Genomic DNA, 25,232 nt, shown 5'->3' with positions numbered 1-25,232 from the left:
TAAAATGTTCCTGCATATTTTGTCACATGTAAAAAGGCTGATGTTAAGATATGCTCATACAACCCTCTTTAGAGTGATATTTCTAAAGGGGCTCTTTAAAGGATTAATGATATAAAGTATCTTCGGGCTTTAGAACATCTGCTCTCTTCCAGGGTTCTCTTTCAGGGAAGACTGTGCATGTTTCAGCAGGACAGTGATAAAGCACAGATTAAATCTATCACTGGAGAGGAGTTCTGGTGATGAACTCACCGATACGCCGTCACTTCTCACCACTAGAAAACATCTGATGCCTCAGAAACTCTCTAAAGAAGGCAACAGATGGCTCCATGCCTCCACCTTCGGAAGATTTGTAGCTCATTAAATTCACAATGTGCTGATATTTCTCATTTTTATTTCCTGACCTTATTTTTGAATAATGGTAGTAGGTGTTTCCTCCAGATAAACCTGAGTTGTGTTCATGGTATCTGTGCTGTGGAGGATTCGTCCTTCGACAGTGGAGAGGTGATCTAACAGTGTTTCCACTGGCTTCGCTGCAGGATGTTACTGAGGCAGGTGTACCCTTGAGAGACTGAGGAGTGTGGAAATGAGCAGACTGTCATATTCTCTCTGTGTGCGATGGAAATGTGTTTGTGTGGAATCCATGTGAGAGGCTGCAGGGAGATCAGCAGGCACCTGTCCAGGTAAATGTACTGTTTCACTCAGGATACAAACAGAATGAAGGTATAGATACAGTATATATAAATAAAAATGAAAGGAAAGTCCTCTCAGTGTAGAAACCAACTTCTAGATAATTTAAATTAAGGTCAACTGAATCCAAAAGAACACATAAAATCTCTTTTTCTCAAAATGATTAATTTTAACCTCTCCTACAGTAAAAAAAAAAAAAAAAAAGGACCTAAACTAAACTTGTACAAAAAGAAAAAGACTGTTCACCACAACTGCCCTCAAACCAAATAACCAAACAAACACAAGCTTCATCTAAGGAGTTCTCTAAGTCGTTTTCTAAGAGTTGAGTCTTTTTGCTGACTGGAGGCGGACCTCTCAACTAATCCGATGCTTCCATCAGTCTCTCCAATCACACACCTCCACCTGCAGCACCACACCAAGACCCATGACACCCAGCAACACAGGCTGAAGGCCAGAGGGGGGCGCTCTGGAGACTGTGACCACTGCTTACTGAGGAAGACCATGTGGGGTCTCCCCGTCCTGGAGGGGGGTTCACACACCTGCCCCCCAAATCACCCCGAATACCAACAAAGCACCGCCTGCACTTCATCTGAGCCCCACTGAATCACACACACACACACACACACACACACACACACACACACACACACACACACACACACACACACACACACACACACACACACACACACACACACACACACACAAAGAGTGTGCTAAACCCTGCTGTTTGCCAAATGGCCTGATGGCAGCAGGAAATGTCGAACCCAGTGGTCTGTGACAGTAAAAGCCCCGGAGAGATGGCCACTGACTTAACCTGCAGGGAAATGGACATCACACACACTCTCTCTCTCTCTCTCTCTCTCTCTCTCTCTATCTCTCTCTCACACTCTGCACTGCTTTCTGTGCTCTCCCCCGGGGTTGCAGGCTGCTGTCGCTGCCAGGGGCCCATTAGAGGTGTCTGATTGGTTTTACCCTTCTTGTTCCTTTGTCAGGCTGTCGGGTTGTGGACCAGCTCTGGTTCTCCTGTGTTCTCCTCTAACTCATCTTGAGCCTCCTTGTCACATCCTGCTGTCTTCCACCCCACATGGATCAGTACCCAAGTCTGCTGGAGCTTCAGCTGGATGTGGGATTCATGAGAGAAGCTCGGTGTGCTGCGAGGTCGCGTCTTGGCCTCCATTAGCTGCTGTTCTATCATTACTGCTGACAGCATACAAGCCCACATTGCACCACAGGGGTTTTTAAAGTGCTCTGTTTTTCACGAGGCAGTTCAGCTTTCAACCCAGAGATTGTTACAGCAAACACATATTGACACTTTTTTAAGCGATGAAACAAACTGCAGGTTTATTTTTAAAGCCTGCTCCTCTGGACTCTGAGGGGTTATGTGTGATTGATTTGATGCTGAACAAAAGAAGATGGTTTAATTTTGGTGATGTTCAGTTGAGTTCGGATAGTTGATCAGGTATTTTCTTGGAAACTTGATGTAGTTACAGAAATATAAAGCCGTCATATGTGACACAGTCTCATAAACGTGTTGCCTTGTGCAGTGTGGAGAGGGAGCTCCTGGTTTTAACCCAGCAAGCTGTTTGTAGCACATGAACCCCACCGCCTGACTTCAAACTGGACTGAATATCAGCGGGTTCATATACTGGATCCAGCTGTGGTTGGTTTGCTGGTTGATCGATTCTTCTGGAGGAAACATTGTTCTTATTGTCCATCTACTGAGCATGTGCACAACAAGTGCTATGGCCGTGATGAGCAGGACCATGAGCAAGATTTCAGAGTCGGCGCATTTACAAAAAGTTGTACTTTGTTGTGTTTTCAGTAGCCCAAAGCACTGTTGTCATTTAGACGGACACCAACAATGTAATGGAAGTTCACTTGAAATCATTGTGTAAATGAAGTCTTAGATGTCGTCAATTTTTTATAAGTGTGGATTTAGAACCAATCAGGAAGACTTCGATTCAATCACCGCTTGATTTGAGCGAATTTCCCAAAAAACTGCTTTTAATTTCACTGATGGAGGGAAATTTCAGGAGAAGGTAGATGGTAAAAAATCAGGGGACAAAGGCCAGAACCCTGTGGAACACCTGAAGTAATAGAAGAACTGATTGTATGTGTTCTTCATTAGAAGTGAATACACCCGAAGAAAAGCAGGTCCTCATCCAAGATGGTGACCTTACTGAAAAGTCACCTCCACCAGGCAACAGCCGTCAATGACGCATCTACTTATTAGATTTGTAATTGTAACGGTTAATAGTTAATCTGTCAAGTCCAAGTATTTCACTCATTTTGATCACTCATCTACTAACGCAGGTGATATTATCCAGTTTACATGGTTGGTTGTCAGTGATTCTAGTTAAAGGATTATAAATACATAGCAGAGGACATCTTTTCCTTAAAAGTGTGTTTGATGTGTGTGAGGATCTAAAGAGAACTGAAGGAGACAGACGATGAGCAATCAAGACGACAACAGGGAGTCTCGTCCTTGACTCTGAGCACCTGAGTCTTGCTTTGGTTCTTTGATACATGTACGACTTCTCAAGCAGGAAACAACAGGCAAGTTGTCAGCAGCGGTTGTGAGACAGAAGAATTTTCTGATTAAACGTAGTAATTTATCTGCTGGAAAGTCCCTGGGGTGACAGCGTTTTCTGATGTGGGTGGGCCGGGTGATGAGGAGAGGGAGAACATCTAGAGAGCCTCTAGGAGAGCGTCCAGGAATCCAGGAGAGCATCTAGGTGAGCGTCTCGGACATCGTCCAGGAATCCAGGAGAGTGTCGAGGAGAGCGTCGAGGAGAGTATCCAGGAGAGCATCTAGGAGAGCGTCCAAGAGAGTGTCTAGGAGAGCATCCAGGAATCCAGGAGGACGTCTAGGAGAGCGTCCAGGAGAGCGTCTAGGAGAGCATCCAGGAATCCAGGAGAATGTCTAGGAGAGCGTCCAGGAGTTCAAGAAAGCGTCTAGGAGAGCGTCCTTGAGTCCAGCAGAGCGTCCAGGAGAGTGTCTAGGAGAGCATCCAGGAATCCAGGAGAACGTCTAGGAGAGCGTCCAGGAGAGTGTCTAGAAGAGCATCCAGGAAAACATCTAGGAGAGCGTCCAGGAGTCCAGGAGAACGTCTAGGAGAGCATCTAGGAGAGTGTCCAGGAGACTGTCTAGGAGAGCGTCTTGGAGTCCAGGAGAGCGTCTAGGAGAGCGTCCTTGAGTCCCACCAGAGCGTCGAGGAGAGCGTCCAGGAGTCCAAGAGAACATCCAGGAGACTGCCCAGGGGTCCAGGAGAGCGCCTAGGAGAGTGTCCAGGATTCCAGGAGAGCATCTAGGAGAACGTCCAGGACTCTAGGAGAGTGTCCTCTAGAGCAGGAGAGTGTCCAGGAGTCCAAGAGAACATCTAGGAGAGCACCCAGGAGTCCTGGAGAGCGTCTTGGAGTCCAGGAGAGCGTCTTGGAGTCTAGGAGTGTATCCAGGAGTCGAGGAGAGCATCTGGGAGAGCGTCCAGGAGAGTGTCCAGGAGTCTAGGAGAGCGTCCTGGCTCCTGCCCAGCTACAGGAACAGGAGAGCTGTAACAGACGCCTTTCATCGTCTTCATGGTGCGTTTTCTGAACCAGCGAAGTAAGAGAGGGCACGACGGTAAATTCAAAAGCACCCACTTACGGAGGGATGATGTGATCTCTGAGAAGACGTAACGTCAACTCTTTAGAGCACACGTGTCGAACTCCAGGCCTCGAGGGCCGCAGCCCTGCACGTTTTGCATGTCTCCCAGCTTCAACACAGCTGATTGCAATGAGCAGCTCGTTATCTGGCTTTGTGCTGAATGTGATGATGAACCATCAGGACATTCAGGGGAGGGAGACATTGAAAACGTGCAGGGCTGCGGCCCACGAGGATCTGAGTTTGACACCCCTGCTTTAGAGGCTCACAGAGGCATTATCACTAAGCCTGGAGGTATACTTCCAGGAGTGCTTAGTTCTTCTCTCTGGATGTTTCTTCACCTATACAGAGCACAGATTGCAGCTCTTGTAGCGGCCTTGGCACTTTAGCCTTGCTGCTGACAAGTGTCTGACACGTCCCCGGTGTAATAACAGCTGTGCACGCTTTGAGCTTCTTAACAATCGCAGATTCGTGTGATTTCACCTTGGCTAGCACATAAGTCCGCAGGGAAGCGTTTATAACTGCTCATCTGGCAACAAGCAGCAGCGTAGTCTGTTTACTTGTCAAGCATTTTATCACTGTGTGTGTGTGTGTGTGTGTGTGAGAACACATTAGAAAGCATAATGTCCATCTGTTCCCAAAGTTAGTAATTATGTGTGTGCGCATGTGTGGACATCTGAATGTGTGCTGGCACGACGACGAGCAACATATTTCCGTTCCAGGTCATTGTCAGACGGCGTCTTCGGCTCATTAGAATTCATTCACAATAACTCGCGCTGACAGATTAAAGAGACAACGTATGTCTTTGTGAGCTAAATGACAGGAAACTGCACGAGTCCTCTGAGAGACTGACAGGTTATTTAACCTGAAGACAAACATCGATCCGATTGAATGATGACATAAATAAACATAAGAGCAACTCCTGATAGTTTTATTTGTGTAGCACTGTTAGGAATCTGCTTGCAAAGTGCTGTACGACCATCCATCCACCTTCTGCAACGTTTAATCAGAGATTGAGGCGACCAGGTCAAGACGCAGAGACAGACAATCACTCATGTTTCATATTTACACCTGCTAGCAATTTCCATCACTAACATACCTGAAAGGCATGAGTTTAGACATTGTGATAAAACCTGAGTGTCCATGTAAAACCTACAGCAGCGCAGCCAGAACCAGAAGAGCCACCGAAGCCCCGAATCAAACCGGGGATTGTCTCACTGTGACGTGAGAGTTGCTGTACAGGAGAGAACGCATTACACAGTCACAAGAAAGATTCACACCAGATACCGTTTATTAAAAACTAATTGGATTTGAAATGCCAGATAAGTACATCAGGGCCCAGTTGTTCAAAACTGGGTTATTTTAACCACTGGTTAAGCACTAACCACCGGTTAAATCCTTAACCCGCCGTTAGCTAACCGACCGTTAAATATGCGTTGTTTAAAACATGGTTAGTCATCCCGTTAGTTAATGTCGGCGTCAAAGGTTGTGAGGTTAACAACAGTGGTTAGCGTCCCTGATGCCGCTCCTCCCAAGGCTCCGCCCACTTTCAAGTCTCCGTGCTTCCGTGTTTTGTCTTAAACGTTGCGGTGGAGGCAGCGCAGGGTTTTTATCTGCTCTATAAAACGACCATAAAACATGAGAAACTACGCTGCTGCCAGGATATTAAAGTGGAACATGAAAACTGAGCTGGATGATCAGACGAGGCATCATGTTGCCTCACCTTTTTTTAATTTTGACCCGAGAGGACGATATAGAAAGTGTACCGAGTGGCCATAGAGAAAAATAATAATGCGTGGGAACGAGGTAATAAGTCGTTACCTCAAATTAATAAAGCGAGGGAACCAGATCATTTAATCTCTGGATTCAGGAAGGGAGAGGGTTAGGGGTCTGTATGAGGCGGTGTCGCTCCACTATGAGACGCTCCACAGTACTTCTTTATAATGAAGCTATACTTTTGGTTCATCAGTAACTACTAAACAAACTACATACTACTGTAAATGAAGGCTTGGAGTTTTTAGCCATAAAATGAGCCTTTTAATGGCTTCATGTGAAAGAGAACTTTTATTGTCGATCAGTGTGTTTACATAGGGTTGCTATTGGAAACGGCTGTAGAGCAGCGTTCTATCATTCTACACCTCCATTCCTCCATGTTGAAGCTTTTGATTCGGACACGTCCAGAAATAAAGTGAAAGGAGCAGAAATTCACTCTGTAATGCTGAAATGTTGAATAAAAAGCCCCAGACTCATTTATTTATGGTAAAGAGGGGAGACGTGATTCAGAGCTGCTGAGGATTCGATCCTCTCTTTTAGGACCAAGGTGAGTTTAACACGTCTGTGTTTCACATGCTTTAGTTAGAAAACACCAACATCTAATGTGCTCCACATTATTTCATCTTAAAGCTCCATAACAGCAAATATTATGGGATGGAAGCATCATTGGTGAAAAAATATAATACGAGGGAACGAGATAGTAAATCGGTGTCTCGAGTTTTTAATTTGAGATTACTAATTATTCTCTAATTTCCATGCGTTATATATATATTTTTTTTTTCTATGGCCACTCCGGGGCTCCATAAAGGCGTAACCCTTCATTGCAGTATTGACTTATATCAAAGTTAAGTCCACGGTACACCTTAACCTTCCTTTGTTGAACTGGCATCATGAACGCAGCGCTGCCAGTGAACGCCATGGTGAGGGTTAACCACACTGATAAAATGTTAGTGGCGGTCCAGAGGTGTGTTAACGTCAAGATATCACTCAGTTAATGTTTTGAACAACAAGATAACAGTGCTGTTAAAGTTAACGTTCGCTTAAATGTTTTTAATGGCTGGTTAAGCGATAAACGACTTTTGAACAACCGGGCCCAGAAGAACATTGAGTTTAAATGGTGACGTCTCACCTCGGAGCATCGCAGACTTCGTTTCTTCACATCCAGAGTGAAACTCCCGCCATTAACTCTAAAGCTCTGAACTCAGCCAGGCTGCACAGGATGAACTTCACATCAAGTGGAGTGAATTTTAATTATGATGAAAGAATGTTGAATATGTCTCTCACTTCAGGCGTGTTAGGTATTATATGGAGTGCTGGTGTAGGTCTACTCCTTTTACTTGACTTGCTGTATGTCTTCCTCTGTTACAAGTTACAAAATACACCAATCAGCATCAAGACCTCGAAAAGTTTGTTTTGGCTCATCCAGACACCTCAGAGAGCGTGCTATGGTATCTCACACCAGCATGCTGACCGCAGGACCTTTACCTTCTGGAAGTGGTGAGAGTGCTCTTGTTTGCTTGTCTGTTTCTCTGCGTTTCCATCTTTGGGCCACTTTAGAAGAATCCCTACCACAGCAGGTCAGAATCAGCCCACAAGAGCTGTAGTTTAGGAGTTACTCTGACCCCGGCATCGACTTCACGTCTTCACTCTTCACACACTTTCCCAGGTTCTCAGCATTCAGGACACATTGTCTATCCTTCCTCGTTGTGGCCATGGCGAGCTGGAGCTGATCTCAGCTGATGAGTAAAGAACAAGTCACTCGTCCATCTCGCACCTCACTTACACACCTACGGCACGATTAGAGAACCTGTCCACACGACGACGCCAATTCATGTAACCGATAGATATAGATAGATAGATACTTTATTCATCCCCGTGGGGAAATTCACAACTGCATCATTTTTGGCCCATCATCCACACAGTGTAGTGTTTTTTTTTTTTTAAACGGGTTCCAGGGTGGGGAGATGTTAAAGCGCCGCCTCGATGTTGATGTGTGGATGGACAAGATGCACATTTGCTGAAGGCGATGATGCCATCGCCCCACCTCTTGACCTGATAACCCCGTGACCCTCTCCGTGACGTCAACCTGCTCCGGATCGAAACGGCTTGATCTTCTTGACAGATAATCTTCCAGTCTCAAGGTGACTGGTCATGTGAAACGCTGAAATCATAAAAAGGCACCATGTAAGTAGTATGAGTTTATGGCAGATATCGTAGATCTTCCTGCCTTTCAGGCTGTAATATACATCGTCCACATGGGTCACCTCTGCTGCTCACCATCAGCCTCCACAGCCCAGCGTGGGAAGAGAAAGTGCCGTCCAGAGATCCATTCGCACCAATTCACCAAACGCAAAATGGAAAACATCAGCGGTATAAATCTATGAGACATGGTGTCACCATCAGACATTCCATTTTCATATGTATATTTATTTTTCCGCGCCTCGCTCATGTCATTATGCTCCCTTGCACGCACACAGGCAGCAGTAATCAGGCCACTTATCTTCCCCAGCCTCGCCGTCTCTGCAGGCGTGATATCAAACAGTGCGGCTCTGACAAGCTGCGGCTCCTGTAGCTCACACCGCTGCTCGCCTTTAATATCAATTGATTTTTTTTTTTTTCTATTTGGCTCATAAAGATTCCTCCGGCAGACGATAACATTTCGGCGCTGACTCCGAGGAACAATGTATCGCCTTCTCAGTAAGGGCTCCTTTGCAATTACAGCGGTCCAATGCAATCCAATTCTTGTGGCGGTGCTCCTCTGTGGAGGTGATTCCTCCCTCCGTCACTTCGTCTCTGCCCTTCCTCCCTCCCTCTCTCTCTGTCAGTCCCCCCCCCCCCCCCCATGTCTTCGTCTGCCGGGTTTTATTACCAGCAGTGGTATCACATTGGGTGCATTTCCCCAAATCAAACAGGCTTCCTGATTAGCCCCCCCCCCATGTGTTCACCTTCAGTTTGAGATGAACCATCATCACGGCCTTGTCGTCGCCACCAGCCGATGACCTTTCGGGAAATATCCGACTTAAAAACAGGAGACATTTTCCTCTTGCACGGATTGAGGCTGACTTAACATTTCTTTCATGATTTCTCTCCCCCCTCCCACTCAACACATTTCTGCTAAAACCTCTGACACTTTGAAATACCCACATCAAAATATGAATCTGTGAGCGGCACAGAAAGACGATATAGAGCCTGGAGTCATTCGTCTGCAGGGGCATGAAAAGGAGGGATTATGTTTCATTCAACTAGTTTTTCTTTTTTGGGCTGATGGATAAATTCCCCTGCTTGCTTTCTAACTTTATAAAAGTCTTTGAATGTTTTATTCCTTTGTGATGCGCTCACTTGAGGCTGCCTCCCTCATGCTGCCGGCTCACAGGGACAACCACAACCTTGGAACAGCGTCGCATGACTTCACTCTGTTCAGCAGAACGTTCAAGGCTTATTTAAAGTTCCTCTACCAGAATCCACACGAAAGAATGACAAATTTAGGACCCAGTTTTAATTGTTGATGTACATCTCTATTATGTTGTCAATACGTTTCTGAAGGAAAATTCGTCATTAAACTCATAAAAAAAAAGCCTATTCCCAGCATTTAGATTTCACAGAGCATCCCAGAGTTTGTTTACATCTTGCCGTCACGTTAACTCCCGAACTCTGTCACAAGATCCCGTTTCTACACTTGATCTTCAGAGATTTCAATTTGCACTGGGCAAATGATTAACAATCAGTTTCACAACATTTAAGAATATTGTCGTGGCTTGAAGACGTTTTCTTTGAGAAAATCTTGTTTTTTTTGGGCTGATGTTTTTGGATATTTGGGCCGGAGCTGCCGCAACGCCATTTTTCATATCCCAGAAACCCTTGCGGCAGGTTTCCCTGAATGACGTCAATCAGCGAAACATGAACTCAGTGTGATGGCTTCAAATTCCAGTTTGTTTGTAAACATATCAACTTTGGTGTGACCGTTTTGGGAAGCTGCAGGTTGGAAATTTGTGGAACTGAGTGTAATGGTCTGGTTTTCCTGTTTTGGTTTATTCTCCGTGCAGAAGTGATACCTGTAATGGAAAGTATATTTTAAGGTTTTTTTTTCTGGACGAGTAACTTTAAGGCCTCATTTACGCAAAAACGTAAAAATTTAAACGCATAGTTTTTACACAGTAACGTTGTGAAAACGCTGTTCGTTTACATGGCAACAACAGAAACAATGAAAACAATGTAGTTTTTTCATGCTGGCCCACTAGTTGGTGCTGTTGTTTGTTTTAGTAATGAAAGCACACTCACATGGAACAGAGAACAATCCGCTCTAAACATTAACAAAGGGACAACACGGACATTCTAGTGGACAGACGACTAAGTTGGATTGTTATTACGGTGACTGTCAAAATAAAACTACCAAGTTCCGGAGAATATAGACTGCGAGTCAAGACACTCTGGAGGAAATATTGTTCTGATTGTCCATCTACTGAGCATGTGCACAACTACTAGTTACTACAGCTGTGGTGCGCAGTAGCAGTACTTCCACTGTCCACATGGAGACGGAGCCCAAGTGTTTCCAGAAAGTGTCATTTTCATATTTTGCTTTCAGAGGCTCAGAGGGCTCAGGCTCTCTATTCTCCTGTAGGTGGACTCTCAAAACACTGCGAAAGATTTGCGTTTTCACTTGAATATGTTTTGGTGTATTCAGGCCCTAATTTGATAGATATTTAGTTATAAAAGGTATTAGATGTTTAACAGAAGGATGTCAGTTTGATCAGTCCAGTTGATGAACTGTTTTGTCTTTGTATGAAGATTGAATGACAAAAACACTCAATTGTTTCTACTCATGTTTCAGGTTGTTATTTTGCAAATAAGTCATCTTACCCTCATAACTTAGGCCATTTACTCGACAACGAATACGAGTGTATCCGCAAAACTGTCTTCACTTTTGGGGGAGTCTGTTTACGTGACACTGGTGTGCAGATCCACTGTATCCACAAAATGTTTATATCGGGGGAACGGTTCTTTCACGGTTGTGATTCCCTCGTGCAGAGACTGCCGGAGCCAATGGAGCGCAGTTACTGCGCATGCGCATCCCTCCCCCTCCCCTCCGTTATAAATAATTCCTTCTGCTCATGCGCCTGTAAACAAACATGGCGGATAGCATCCGATTCATCATCAGTCCATACGAATGTCGGGTTCCCTCGATTTTATTTGCATTTATAGTTTATTGTTCTCTGCACACACGTCCGTGTGGTTTCATTACCAAAATAGGTGACTGTGCCCTCTAGTGGCCCGGCATACTAACTACATTGTTGTCAGTGTGTGTGCTGCTGCAGTGTAAACACGCCACTCTTTTTTTACCAGATTAGGTGTTGTCACATGAAATGCTGTCGAGTAAACGGGTCGTTATTTCATGGATAGTTTAAAAAGCATGACGAAATGAAAGATAGAAAGCATAGAGCCATCCTGTGTGTTTTCAAATGAAATCAATCAGATGATTCACAGCAGAGCTGCAGCTGAGACGGTAAATGTGCTGCTGGTTCGGATCATTTGCATCCACAGTTTGTGTCTGAGCTCTGATTGTGTTGCTGGCAGGGTGTTTAGACAGGAGGGACTCTGATGAGTGAAGGCGAGGCTCTGAGGAGGAAGACTTGCAGCCAGAGAGGAAGTATGGAGATGGAGAGGAAAAGAAACAGGGGGTGAAAGGACAAAGGACAGAGGTGTGGGATGATAAGATGAATAGGCTAGTCTGAAAAGGTAAGTTTTCAGTTGAGGTTTAAGGCCCCTTTACATAACACTTCATGGGACAACTCCTAATCTGGTAAAAGAAAGTGATGCATTTACACTGCAGCAGCAGACACACTGACAACAAAGTAGTTCATACATCGGGCCACAGGAGGGCGCTGTCACTTTTTTTTTTTATAATGAAACCACACAGACGTGTGTGCAGGAAACAATACGCTATAAACATGAAGAAAATGGAGAGAACCCGACATTCATATGGACTGATGACGGATCAGATGTTACTATGTTAGGGGAGAGTCCCAGCTATAAAACTACTGATATGGATGATTAAACTAGAATACGGACTGCGAGTCATACCACTATGGGTCCGCCATGTTTGTTTACAGGCACATGATCAGAAAGAACTATTTTCAGTGCGAACGGAGGGGAAGAGATGCGCATGCGCAGTAACAGGCTCTGTAGCCTCCAGCAGTCTCTGCAGGAGGGAATAACGACCGTGAAAGAATCTTTCCACCTTGAGAGCCGGTATAAAAACTTTGTGGATACAGTGGATCTGCACAGTGGTTTCGTGTAATCGGACCCCCCAAAAGTGTAGAAAGTTTTGCGGATACACTTGTATTTGTTGTCGTGTAAATGGGGCCTAGGGGACTGAATGTTTCTTATGTTGCGTGGGAGGGAATTCCAGAGTTGGGGGGGGGGGCAAGCGGCTGAAGGATCGGGACCCCATGGTGGCCATGCAAGCCGGAGGGACAGTGTGACTGAGAGAGGAGCCAGATCTGAGTGTGCAACCGGGTGTGTGGTTCTGGAGGAGATCCGTGAAGAATGGGGGGGGCGGGGGGGTTAAGTGATTGATGGAATGAGTTCGGATGATGATGCAGGCGGCAGCGTTTTGGACTAGCTGCAGTTTATGAAGAGATTTGAGAGGGAGACCAGACAGAAGGGAGTTGCAGTAGTCAAGGTGGGAGGTGACCAGGGCGTGGACGAGTGTGGCAGTGCTGAATTGGTGCGTGAATGGGTGAATGTGATTAATGAGGAAAAGCGCTTTGGGACTGCTGACACAGTTGAAAAGCACTATATAAATGAAGTTCATTTATCATTTTACCATTCAAAAATTTGATGGAAAATGGGAGGAAGAAAAGAGAAAGATTTGTCAAATGAGGGAAGAACAGATGGTGGAGGAACACCATGTCCTAGCTGTGGAGCAACAGATCAGCTCCTCACCCTTTCACACATTCACCAGTTTGATAGACGTATGACGGTATCATCTGAGACCTCCAGTGAACCTGGTTCAGTGTTATTGGTTTCTGGGGCTGATGCTGCAGGATATCTGATCTCTCCTGGTCTGGGAGCTGTGTGTATATCCCCTGCTTGTTCTTGATTTTCATGTTGAGGTTGATGAGTCATTTGATGGTTGAAGCTTCGACAGGTGGAGGAGGTCAAACACCTCAAGATCTTATTGAGTAGTGGATAGAGAAGTTAGCACATTTGTACAAGTAGCTCAAAACTGATGCAACTGATGTGCGGGGCGATTGTGGTGAAGAGGGAGTTGAACTGTAAAACCTCGGTCCCACCGCGCAGGGGTTGCCAGGGCGGGCCAGCACAAGACGGTACGGTAAAGCAAAAAGCACCCAGACCCAACTCTGTTGCGCGGTCCCACCACAGAGAGTACAGTTAAAATGTAGGTGGGGTTGCGAACGACGCAGGTATGTAAGGTCATTACGCAATAGTAGTCACGGTACCAACAAGGAAGTAGCAGCTGCAGCTCAGGCATCCAAGTAAAGCCGTGAGCCTCCGTTCTCTGTGACACAGTTTAAAAACCTTCTCATTCCAAACAGCAGCATCCAGCTCCAGCTGAGTCTCCTCCAGGAGGGTCTGAACCTCGTCTCAAGACCAGGGTGCTGTGTAGTGCTGATATTTCAATAAATCAAGTTAACAAAACAACCAGTGTATGCAATGTGGCTTATGCAAAAAACAACAGGAGGGTTTACTCTCGATGAGCTATTTAAATATTGCTGCTTGTACTGAGTGACGATCGTCTCTACCTTATGGAACCCGTACCGTTATACTAGGTACCTCAAGGGAGGGGTGGCGGAAAATCGTAACTGCTGATTACTGTTCTTTTGGTACCATCCACAACTTTTGTCAGTGGGTACACGTGAAAACCCGTCTCTCCCCATCCCGTCCCGGCAAACAGTGCGGTGTGACCGCCGCTCAAAGCACGGAGTCGGGCTGCACCTCCACACTCACCTGTGGTCATGAATTCTGGGTCATGACTGAATGATGAACAAGCGGCTGACATGAGTTTTCTCTGCAGGCTGGTGGGCCTCACTACCCGTGATAGAGTGAGGAGTCAGGGCTCAGATGAGCTGCTGCTCCTTCACATGGAGAAGAGCCAGTTGAGGCCTTTGTTCTGATTTGGTTGTATGGTCGACTCCCTCTAGAGATCGAAATCCAACTGAGAGATGGGTGGATGGATAGATGGAGGGATGGACGGACCTCTCCTATCCACTATGCTATCAAATGCTTATTTTTGCATTCCTGTCTTGTCCTTTCCAGTTTCTTTCACTCTGCTTGTTTCGTCCTGTTATCACTGTGTCAGTCATCTGTGAAGCACTTTAAATTGTACCAGTTTGTAAAAACGGTGGATCAGAACTGAGGCTGGAGTAAAAGTGACAGGAAACACCAAACATGTCAAATGAGGGGAGGCAGAGTGGGCTGCAGAATGAATGTAGAGTGGAAAAGATGGAAGGACAAGTAGAGAAACAAAAATGAGGGAGATAATTAAAGACAGAAGGGGAATAAGAAGTTACTGGAAAAAAAGGAAGATGGAGGAAAGACAAAAGTATGAGAAGAGAACTCAGGTGTGAAAGTGAAAAAGGAAGAATGAAAAAACATAAAAAGATGAAAGACCAAGAGGAATTGCAGAAAGAGAGAAAGATTTCAGACTTCTATTCATTTCATGTTACAACTCAGTGCTTTTAATTTTGGGGAAAAGTCAAATGAAGCGGAGCTGAAATTCATTTCTGTTCAGCGGGGACTCACTGTGGCGTTCTCCTTCAAATAGCTTTTCACTCCGTGAGGTGAAGTTGCCTGGTTCTGTCAGGGGCTGCAGGGGCAGCTGCAACCTTCTACAACCTCCTGAAACCTGATTCCAACTGCTGCAACCTTCTGAAAGTTGCTGCAACTTTCTGACACCTGCTGCAAGCTGCTACATTTTTAGCATTAGCTGGTGGCTAAATGTTTAGCATTACCTGGTAGCTACAGGTTAGCATTGAGCTGATACAAATCCTTGAATTTCTTGGGAGCCCTTAATTCTTCTTCATGTGTTGCACACAGCCGTGCTCTGATCCAGTTTTTAAACTGAAACTTTCCTGTTTCATCTGTTAGCTGCTGCTGTTAGCTTCTTCACACACTGATGCTCTGCTCCATCGGTATTGTGTGTGAAAGAAGGAGCAGGAACTGCTGATTAAAGTAAACAAACGTTTCCTGTGGACCGGAACAAAAACAAGGCTGTCTCGCTGCTAACTGCCAACTCCCAGAATGTCCTCCAGCCCTGCTCTCTCCTCCGCCAAACACCCCCGCCCTCTCTCAGGGGCCGTCCACACAAGAACTCCATTTATAACTCAGGCCCCGTTTACACGACAACGAATTCGAGTGTATCCGCAAAACTTTCTTCACTTTTGGGGGGTCCCTTTACACGGCACCAGTTAGCGGATGAACTGTATCCGCAAAGTTTTTAATCCGGCTCCCAAGGTAGAAAGATTCTTTCACGGCGCAAATCCCTCCTGCGGAGACTGATGGAGGCTACAGAGCCTGTTACTGCGCAAGCACATCTCTTCCCCTCCCTCCTTCTCATTCAGTTGTAAACAAACATGGCGGCCATGTAGTGGTACGACCCGCGGTCCATATTCTAGTTTTATCGTCCAGATCAGTAGTTTAATAGTTGAGACTCTCCCTGATATCTTCCGATGTATCATCAGTCCATGCGGATGTCGGGTTCTCTCCCTTTTCTTCACGTTTATAGTGTTTTGTTCTCTGCACACGTCTGTGTAGTTTCATTACTAAATCAAGCAACAGCACCCTCCAGTGGCCCGGCATACTAACTACATCGTTGTCTCTGTGTCCGCTGCTGCAGTGTAAACGCCCCCACTTTTTTTTTACGGATTAGGTGTTGTCACAAGAAACGTTGTCGTGTAAACAGGGCCTCAGACTTATATGAAAGTCTATGAGCAGGAGTCAACTTCTATATTTCTATGTTCTCGATGTCTTCTGCATTTTTTATGTATTTGGTGAGTCACAGCACCCCTAAAGGCTTGGCATATATACTACATGCCCTGAGGCATCGTGTTGAAACGTGTTCATAGTGACCGGGAAGAAAAAATATTGTTTTGGCCTTTGTGGACAGAGCCTCAATCACTCCCCCTCCCTCACACTCTCCCCCTCTAGGCCTTTTGCACATTTCTTGACATGAGAAAGTGCAGTTGAAAAGTACTTAAGTAATCATTCTAGTATTTTTGTGGAGGAGCTACTTTGTACTTTTGTTGATAAATGATTATTTCTACCACTGCTTCTAACATGCTGTATGTCATGAAAACCTCTTTATTTTCACCCCCCTCGGAGACGTGAACCTATTTATTCCAATTTGTTTGGTTTCCACGACAGAAGCGTGCCAGCTACGTTTATTAATGTGTTTCTTACATTAGTCATTGTGTCGCAACGCACGAGTAAACAAACCTGTTTGTTCTTCCTGTCAGGTGGAAGTGCCTGAGGTACACACACACACACACACACACACACACACACACACACACACACACACACACACACACACACACACACACACACACACACACACACACACACACACACACACACACACACACACACACACACACACACACACACACACACACACACACACACACAGTATTTTTACCTGCATCCCTGATTTGTTTCTCTTTATTCTGGTTGTTTTCTTGCTCTTCTGCAGAATCACTCCAGCCCACTCACACTAATCACTCCTTTATTTAAAGCGCCTCATTACTGGAGAGTCTAATATTTGCGATATTAACTGCCCTGGAGTGTTTGGAGTCAGAGGGGAAGACACTGGGAGTGTCTCGTTGCTTAAAGCAGATGAAGTAATGATAATAAAGGAAATATATTCAAACTGCAGGTGTCTTGTTTATTACTTTCCTGTTAAGATATAAATTACATAGACAAACAGCTGCAGGTAGCAAACAGTATCTTCATCATGGCCTTAATGCAAATGCATGAAGCACGTTGAATCTGTGCTTCAGGCCTACAATAAATTTAAATAGTTAACCCAGTCCCATTCATTATCTTTATGAAGAAATTGTGCATATCTCTGCATATTCATGCGCTTCCTTCTCTGGGTCTCTGGACTAAGAATTACATCGTTACATGCTTCAAGTTATAGACGATATAAATGTTTGTGGCCACCAGATCCACAGCCCGGGTCGCATGGCCAGCCTGCGTTATGCCAATGAAATATTATGAGCAAAGAAAGGGCTAAATAAGCATGCAGTCACTTTGGTTTTATTGTAAATGAGGCGCCTACTTATATTGCCACAGTGAGTAGTTTGTGTTTGTGCGTAACTTTACAAATTCTCACTGCAGTGGATAGAAAAGCTCCAAGTTCATTACCAGGAAATGTGACACTGATTTCTTCTAGTCGTGATGCAACTTTTGGCTTATTTTTCTTAAGATTAGAATGAAAAGATGAATCATTGTACAAGTGTTGCAGAGTTGAACTCACTCTGGTAGAAGTCCACCACCTGACTTGACTTTCTGCCCCGAATCTGACTTTGTTTGCTCTGTAGAATCTTTAGTTAGTTATCGTTAGTCTCATTCGTCACTTCGCTTCACCTTTGTATTCTTACTTTGAGGAAAATTCCACTTAATCACGTTTTGTCTTTTATAACCACCATTTTCATGCTTCATTTTCCACCTGAAACCTTCAGCTGCTGAGGCAACGCAAACTTACTCTGCTGTGAATGAAAAGAAATGAGGAAATTCACCTTTTAACTGCTCTGGTCCAGCAGTCAAGAACCGTTGGAGGGAGAGCAGTCCGTCACTGACAGTCACACACAACCACAACTATGGGACCATTCAGGGTCATCAACGAACCCCAGTCCCTGTTTACGTAACATTTTAAGTGAAAACCCATAATTTCTGCATTTTAGTTTCAGAAAAGTTTTGCCTGTACGCGGCAACGTTTTGAAAACAATGTCTGTTTACATGGAAACAGCAGAAACACTGAAAACCAGAACCAGGCGCAGCGTTTCAGAAACGTTGCTTCCTTTCCCGTTTCCACAGAGTCTGATTTGAGCCATTTTCAAAAAGGTGCATTTTCAGTGTCTCATAGCATTGTTGTGGACCACGGACTGAAACAACCCGGTGAGCGTGGTGGAAATGTTCAAACGTGAGAACGACTTTGGTCAAAGAAACAGACTCTTTCCAGCTAAGATTTCCCATTTAAAGTGAATCTACAGTAAGTTTCTGGGTTCAAGACATTTTTTATGATCTTGCAAATGCTTTTGTCAGTATTACACCTTTTATTGCTCAAGTGTGCCCCCTATCTTTTCTGCTCCTGTTGCATATTGTATTTAAAATAGTGGGCAGACTGTCTTCTTCCCGGCTTGGTTGAGGGCTGCTCAGCACAGACCTGTGACTGCAGGACTGCTGAGCTTTTGTTTCTCATATAGAAAAATGTTCCTGCTGCAGACCTACAGCCTGTCTCATCCGTACAAAGACTTGCTTTTGAGACAGGTTCTTGTTTTAGTGTTTCACACTCGTCAGTTTCTTGCCATCAGAGATAGATTCCGTTGTGGTTGAATGGTGGCAAAACCCCTGAGAATCAATGTCAATTAATGGGACTCATCCCGGATCAAACTCATCTGGGTACTCCAAATGAAACCAGGAAGCACAAGAGATCCTTTTTTAATTTCCTTTGTTTTAATTTCTATTTTCAAAGCCCTGGGCCAGACGTGTGTGTGTAATTATGGGCCAGCCATGTTTTCTCTCTCCGCGAACCGAAGCTGCCATTCCCACAGACGTCACCGATGTGGTGAACCGCCTTCGCTTCCCGAGTTATTATTGAAATGCTGCGTTGCATTGTTTTGAATTCATTCTGCCTAATTCAGGAATACATGAATCTTATTTCCATGTCAATGTGGTGGAGAATCTTGCAGGCATTCTCATGATTCCATTAATGACTGCTGCGGTTTGGGGAGCTGCACCGCATGTTATTCTCGGTCTGCTTCACCTCCAGCCCTGAGGCTGACGGGGCTCGAGCTCTGTGGCTCTTCTCGAAGGTTTTAATCCCACCTGAGCCCTCCTGCACACTAGGTTTCAGTATTCAGTGCTCTGGTGAGTGGTTTCTCCTCCAGCGTGCAGATCTTTGACATCCTGGAGTGTATCTGTGTAACACTCATTGATCATTATAACACGAACATGTGAGATCAACACTTGTAATGTGAGTGAAGGAGAGTGATGACCTATGATCTCTGAAGAGTCACAATGTCTTAAAGCCCCTACACTTACTGCCATTTTTGGCCGTCTTAGACGAAAGATAACAATGGTGGGAGAATCACGGTGAAATCTTTGGTCTTGGTTCTATATTTTCGGTCCTACGTGACACTGTGAGACCAGTTCTAGGACGGCCGTCACGGTCTTTGACCAACAACAACCTGCCATCAATATCAGGCAGTGTCAGATATTTCGGGCGATCGTAGCTGCCGCTGCCGCTACGGCTGCCGCTGCCGCTGCCGCCTGCTTGTTTCGTTGACATGTCGTGTGTTTTGTTGGAAAATGAAAAACCACAACGGTAGATTTTAACGATAAATGCTAGTAGATGCTAACAGGTAACTTCAAGCTTCCTTTGCTTGAAGTAAAAAAAGTAACATCCTAAGTTGGTCTCTATCTCCGAGCTCTTTCTGACCGCGTCCATATTCTCCTCCTGCTCCTTTTTTGGGGGGGGGTTCCTTTCCAAACACATAAATGCCACGACGGCGAGGCTCACTTTATGTTTATGTTTAGGATGTGTTATTGTTGCGCAATCATGTATTCTTGCGCAATCACGTCGATTCACATCATCATAGGCTGTGATTCTGCTAGATTTCATCGTACATGTCATGGCCTAAGTTTAGTCGTGTAGTGATTGCAGTTGGAAGAAGCGGCACAAAAGGCAAACTATACACTTTGGATCAGTGTTGTACAGCGCAACAAGATGTGAACTTAGAACGTTGGTAACATGGCACAGTCGGCAGGAACCTTCACACAACACAAGTGATAACACAAAACTTCTGTAGCATTTTGGAGTCTGTTTACACAACTACTGCTCGGAGCCACTGGAAACATGACTTTTTGAAAACTGCTCCCAAAATGAAACTTTAGGTTTAATCCCCAGAAATAAACACTCCATTCTGGTGTAATTATCAGGATTCCCTGTAAATCTGTTTTGGCTGCTTGTTGTGGTTTTTGTGTGCGGCATGGCTCGGTTGGTAGAGCAGTCGTCTCACAATCGGATGGTTGCAGGTTTGATTCCCAACTCTGCCTGTCTACATGCCTACATGTCCTTTGGCAAGACACTGAACCCCAAACTGCTCCCATTGAAGTGACATGGCTTTGCATGACTGCAGCCTCCAATGGTGTGTGAATGTGATGAGCTATGTAAAGCGCTTTAGGGCTGCTCACACAGCTGTAAGGCGCTATATAAGATTTACCATTTAATGAAACAGAATAAGAGAGAAAGAAATTCAAAGTGTTGTTGACTTTTAAGTAGTAATCTCGCCGACGTTGACCTTTGTTGTAATGAAAGCAAAGGTTTTTTAAACTTTCATTGTGATTTTCTCTCCTGCCTGATAGATGAACTCAACCACATGCTCTCCTGTGGGATTTAAAAGCTGCTCAACAGAGAGGAGTCCTCCTGGCTAGTGTAACATGTCAGCGTGACAGTCGGAGGTTTCCAGGAGTTATTTCATGTGGAGCTGATGCAATTCTCACTTGTCTGACTCGACTTTCCTCCAGCTGTCTCTCTGTTGTCGCCAGACTCCAGGTACATTCATGCTCATCAGCTCCTTCCTCACTGAAGTGGAGACAAAAATATTAAAGGAAATATGCAAATTGATAAGAATTTCCCCTGAGAATAACACAAGGTTGGTTTGAGGCATGAATGTGTCAGAAACTACAAGGAACTGTAGTTTTAGAACTCTGCTGGTGTTTACATGTATGACACCCGTTCACCCGGTCAACCTCTTCGTTCCGTTGGGACATGACGCCACAATAATACTACACCCAGCCCTATCCCGAGCTTCACCCCATGATAGACCATCTCCTCCTGCTCTTTTGTCACAGTCGGGTGGTTTTTGGATTCTTGTCTTCCTTCCACTTGGATCCATCTCATGGCAGCTCTTGGTGTCCTGCCATTAGAAATCTGGAGGAAAATGACCAAACCATTGTAGCCTGCGATTGTGAATTCCACAAGGCACGTTCATACTGCCCGTCTTCTTATACAGTTCCTCATTTGTGATCTTGTTGGTCGATCTTATGGAGGCAGCTGTTATGAAAGACGTCAACCTTTCTCATATCTCATATTGGCACTTCCCAGCACTCCGGACAAAAGCCTGATCTGAGTTTTGAGGCTGTATGGTTTGGACTTCCAGATGTGACAGGGTCGACCGGAAGAACCTCTGGCTTTATTAATGTGGGCCTTCATGTCTTTACGGCACCATTGTTACTACTCCTAGGGCTTGTGAAGTATGTTTAAATCTTCAATACACTGCAGGTCCTCGCCATCGATGGAGACTCTGTGCTGCTGGGACTTTGATACTCATCGATATTCACCTGAAAATATCACACATTTCTGTGAATATCTTCCAGTGGACACACAGATGTCGTGCAACTCGTGTTACAGTTATATGATGAAGTCAAGGACTCTGAACCGCTCAACAATCTTTCCATCATCAGACGTTGACTGAATTAGAGTTCATAAAAACAAGAGAAAAAGCAGCTTCATGAGGACCAGAGTGACGTTCTGCAAAGTAACTTGAGGAGCGTTTGGAACATACTTCTGAAGTGACGCAAACAACTTGTGACCCTCTGCAAAACGTTTGGTGATGTTCTTTATAGTTAGATTCATAATTAGACCCGTGCTATAGGTCAGCTCGGTGTGTAGGTGGAGTGTTAAAATAGGAAAAGCACATTCCTCCAATCAGGAAAACAAGTCTCACCTCATGTAGAATCAGTGAAACAGTCGTGACAGTCTTGGTTCGTGTTCAATGAGGACACTGAGACATGGACTTTAGGGAGATATTACTCCATGCTGTTCTCTGTATAGGAACGTTTAGAGTTTCACAATTGAAATGAGGTCCTTTCAGTTGCACCTCATTTCTTCTGGCAGTATTTTCTCTTCCCATTAATTAGTGAGGAGTTAATCCCACAGAGTGCTACAGAGCTCGAAACCACAGATTTGTCCCGAGCTGAGTCTGCAGCTCGATCCATTACACCCAGACCCCGAATCATTCCTTATCCACCTTTTCAGGTCTCTGTGGAAAACCAACACATCTTTTTCTCTTCTCCCCCCCCCCATGTATGCTTTTATTATTTGGTTTAGTCTGAAAATGAGGCTTAAAGAAACATCTGAAGACTTTCTGTGCTGTCGCGTGTTGAGGAACAGGAGCAACGCGTGTCTCCACTCCGCATTTCCATATCTGCTCCTTTTGCCAAATGAGTCCTTTGTCTGCTCTCAGACCAGCTAATGAGAAAGAAGCAATGCAGCATTTAGACGCCATCACTCGCCCATTAATCAGCACAGACTTGTGATCAGCCATGTTTTTTCTTTCCTCCTCAGCCACCGCCTCCTTTTTGCTCCCTCCACCGTTTGACTGATGAGAACAGGCGCGCGCAGGCGCGTGTGTGTGCGTGCGTGCGTGCGTGCGTGCGTGCGTGCGTGTGTGTGTGTTCGTTCTCTGGCTCTGAATCGGAGCATCTGTGTGTACGTATGGTGTTATTTGTGTATCGTCGTCTCCACAGTGAGATGAAAAGGCCACGGTAGCGGCTGTGCGTCACAATCCGCCGCCGCCTGCGTCCTAAACAAGCCTCGCCACGCGTGATTTTCTCCACTTCCAGCTCGTACCCACACACACACATATAAATTACACATAGTAATGTCTCTTCTGTAAATACCAGCGATGAAAGATGCTGAAGGACGCACACATACATCTTCCTACACGTGCATGAATGTGACAGAATAATAGACTGTAACATCGGAGAGAAATCCAGAGGGAAAATACAAATGTTAACACACGTTCCCATCATGAATAATAGCATAAAGAGAAATGTAAATGTGACTTTTAGCGAGCCCTGAAATGCACATACACGGTTGTAGTGTCTTGTAATCACACAGAACGATGTGCAGGAAACATATATTTCACATTTACAGGTGAGAAAACCACTCGACTACAATGATATTAGTCTCCTGAACATGATTGTAGTTTTACTTCCTTCTACCTCCTTTTAAAGCTTTTGTAGGAGAACATCTGTAATATTGAGGTTCTCTTTCAGGATGTGGTGTTTGGGGAGGAAACCATTTCTTTTCTGTGCTTTTCTCTGATTACATGAAGTCCAGAAGATGTGAGAGAACGCTTTGTTTCCTCTCTCTTTTTCATGGTGTGTTGTTTTGTACCAATCAGTTTCCTTCATTTAGTCCGTCACTCTTTCGTTCAGTCCTCTTATTTCCGTCGTGTTTCTCCAGCTATTTAGTTCAAGTTACAAAGAGATAAAACACCATTTGACTACATCATCTGGACTTTTAGGCCTCGTTCACAACATTTTCAAATCAAAAAAGCTTTAGTTGCGTTATAGGCATCCATTTAAACAGCAACAGTGCTCGGAGCCACTGAAAACACAACTTTTTGAAAGTGCTTCAACTCCGTCTCCATGGAAACGGTGGAAAACATAACTTTTTGAAACACTGCTACTGATCCTGGTCACCACGCCTGTAGTAACTGGTAGTTGTGCACATGCTCAGTAGAGACAATCAGAACAACGTTCCCTCCAGAGTGTCTCGACTCCCAGTCCAGATTCTCTTGGACTTGTAGTTTTATTTTGACAGTCACCGTAATAACAATCCAACTTGGTCGCCTGTCCACTAGAATGTCCGTGTTCTCCCAGTGTTAATGTTTAGAGCAGATTGTTCTCTGCTGCATGTGTTTGTGTTTTCATTACAAAAACTAACAACAGCACCAACTCTGAACCTGGGATACTACCGACATCACTTTCAGTTTTTCTGCCATTTCAGTGGACATTCAGAACGTTGCTGTGTAAACATGCAAAAGTTTTGTCCAATGAAAACTCAAAAACTATTTGTTTTCACTTGAAATGTGTAAACGCAGCCCAAGTTTCACCTCCAGGCTGCTTTTCTCTTTAATTCTTCCCTTCACCGGTTGAGAGTGTTTCCTACAAACCAGCCACTGATACATAAATCTTGAAGAAAGCTTTGCTGTTGGCATGAGTTTCAATCCTAACAGTAACTTTTTCTGTAAACTGCTGTTTACTGGAGGAGGTTTTCCTTGGAAGTGAAAAGAAAAAAGATAAATATGTTCATGTCACATTGATGGCTGCCACTAGAGGCGCCTCATGATCAAATCAAATAACTTGACCTTTTAGACACAAATAATATCAACATTGCCCCTTGGCATGAACCTCTGCACTGCTTTGGAGCTGACATTCTTCATCATGCTGCTTCTTCTTTAGTTCAATTTGAATCCCCAGCCGAGGAGAACAAAGGAGGTTTCGCTGTGTTCCAACCATCAGATGGTTCATGAACCACATGAGGATGGAAATTTGGGTCAACTGGCGTGAAGCACAACAGAAACCAACACAGTTCTCTGCTGTGTGCGGCAACCGAAGTAGATAAGACAACACGTTCATCTGGGCATTTTATTTGTCTTCCCATCTCTCCCTCTTAATTCCAATCTCCTCCTCCTCCCAGACGGGCGCCCCGGCACCGCTCATCAACCTTTGTTGGTTATTCAGAGTTTTATTATCCTTTCATTTGTGTGAGAGCGGAGGTGGTTTTGTAAGGGAGTGAGCTGAATGTTGATTTTACTTAATCTCTCTCTCTCTCTCTCTCTCTCTCTCTCTCTCTCTCTCTCTCTCTCTCTCTCTCTCTCTCTCTCTCTCTCTCTCTCTCTCTCTCTCTCTCTCTCTCACAAAACACAAATTGTAAATCTTTGTCTGTTTTGGAGGAGTTCAATTCTTCTAAGATCTGACAGTGAAAACACTTTTCTGATTGATAAGGAACACACGAGAACCTGTCTACTAAACTCCGTAGAGATGAGAACCATCACAGTGTTTCATCACGTGTGTGTGGATTCAACAGGTCGGC

The 25,232-nt window shown here is 44.8% G+C and overlaps 1 protein-coding gene across 3 annotated transcripts in view; it reads left to right on the top strand.

The window, feature by feature from the left end:
- phkb (phosphorylase kinase, beta) overlaps positions 1–25,232 on the top strand; it is a 145,827-nt gene that overhangs the window by 85,940 nt on the left and 34,655 nt on the right. The gene's annotated exons all lie outside the window — the stretch shown is intronic.

The sequence above is a fragment of the Lipophrys pholis genome (genome assembly GCF_963383615.2).
Source record: "Lipophrys pholis genome assembly, chromosome: 2".
NCBI lineage: Eukaryota > Metazoa > Chordata > Actinopteri > Blenniiformes > Blenniidae > Lipophrys > Lipophrys pholis.
This window is presented reverse-complemented; position numbering and strand designations above follow the sequence as displayed.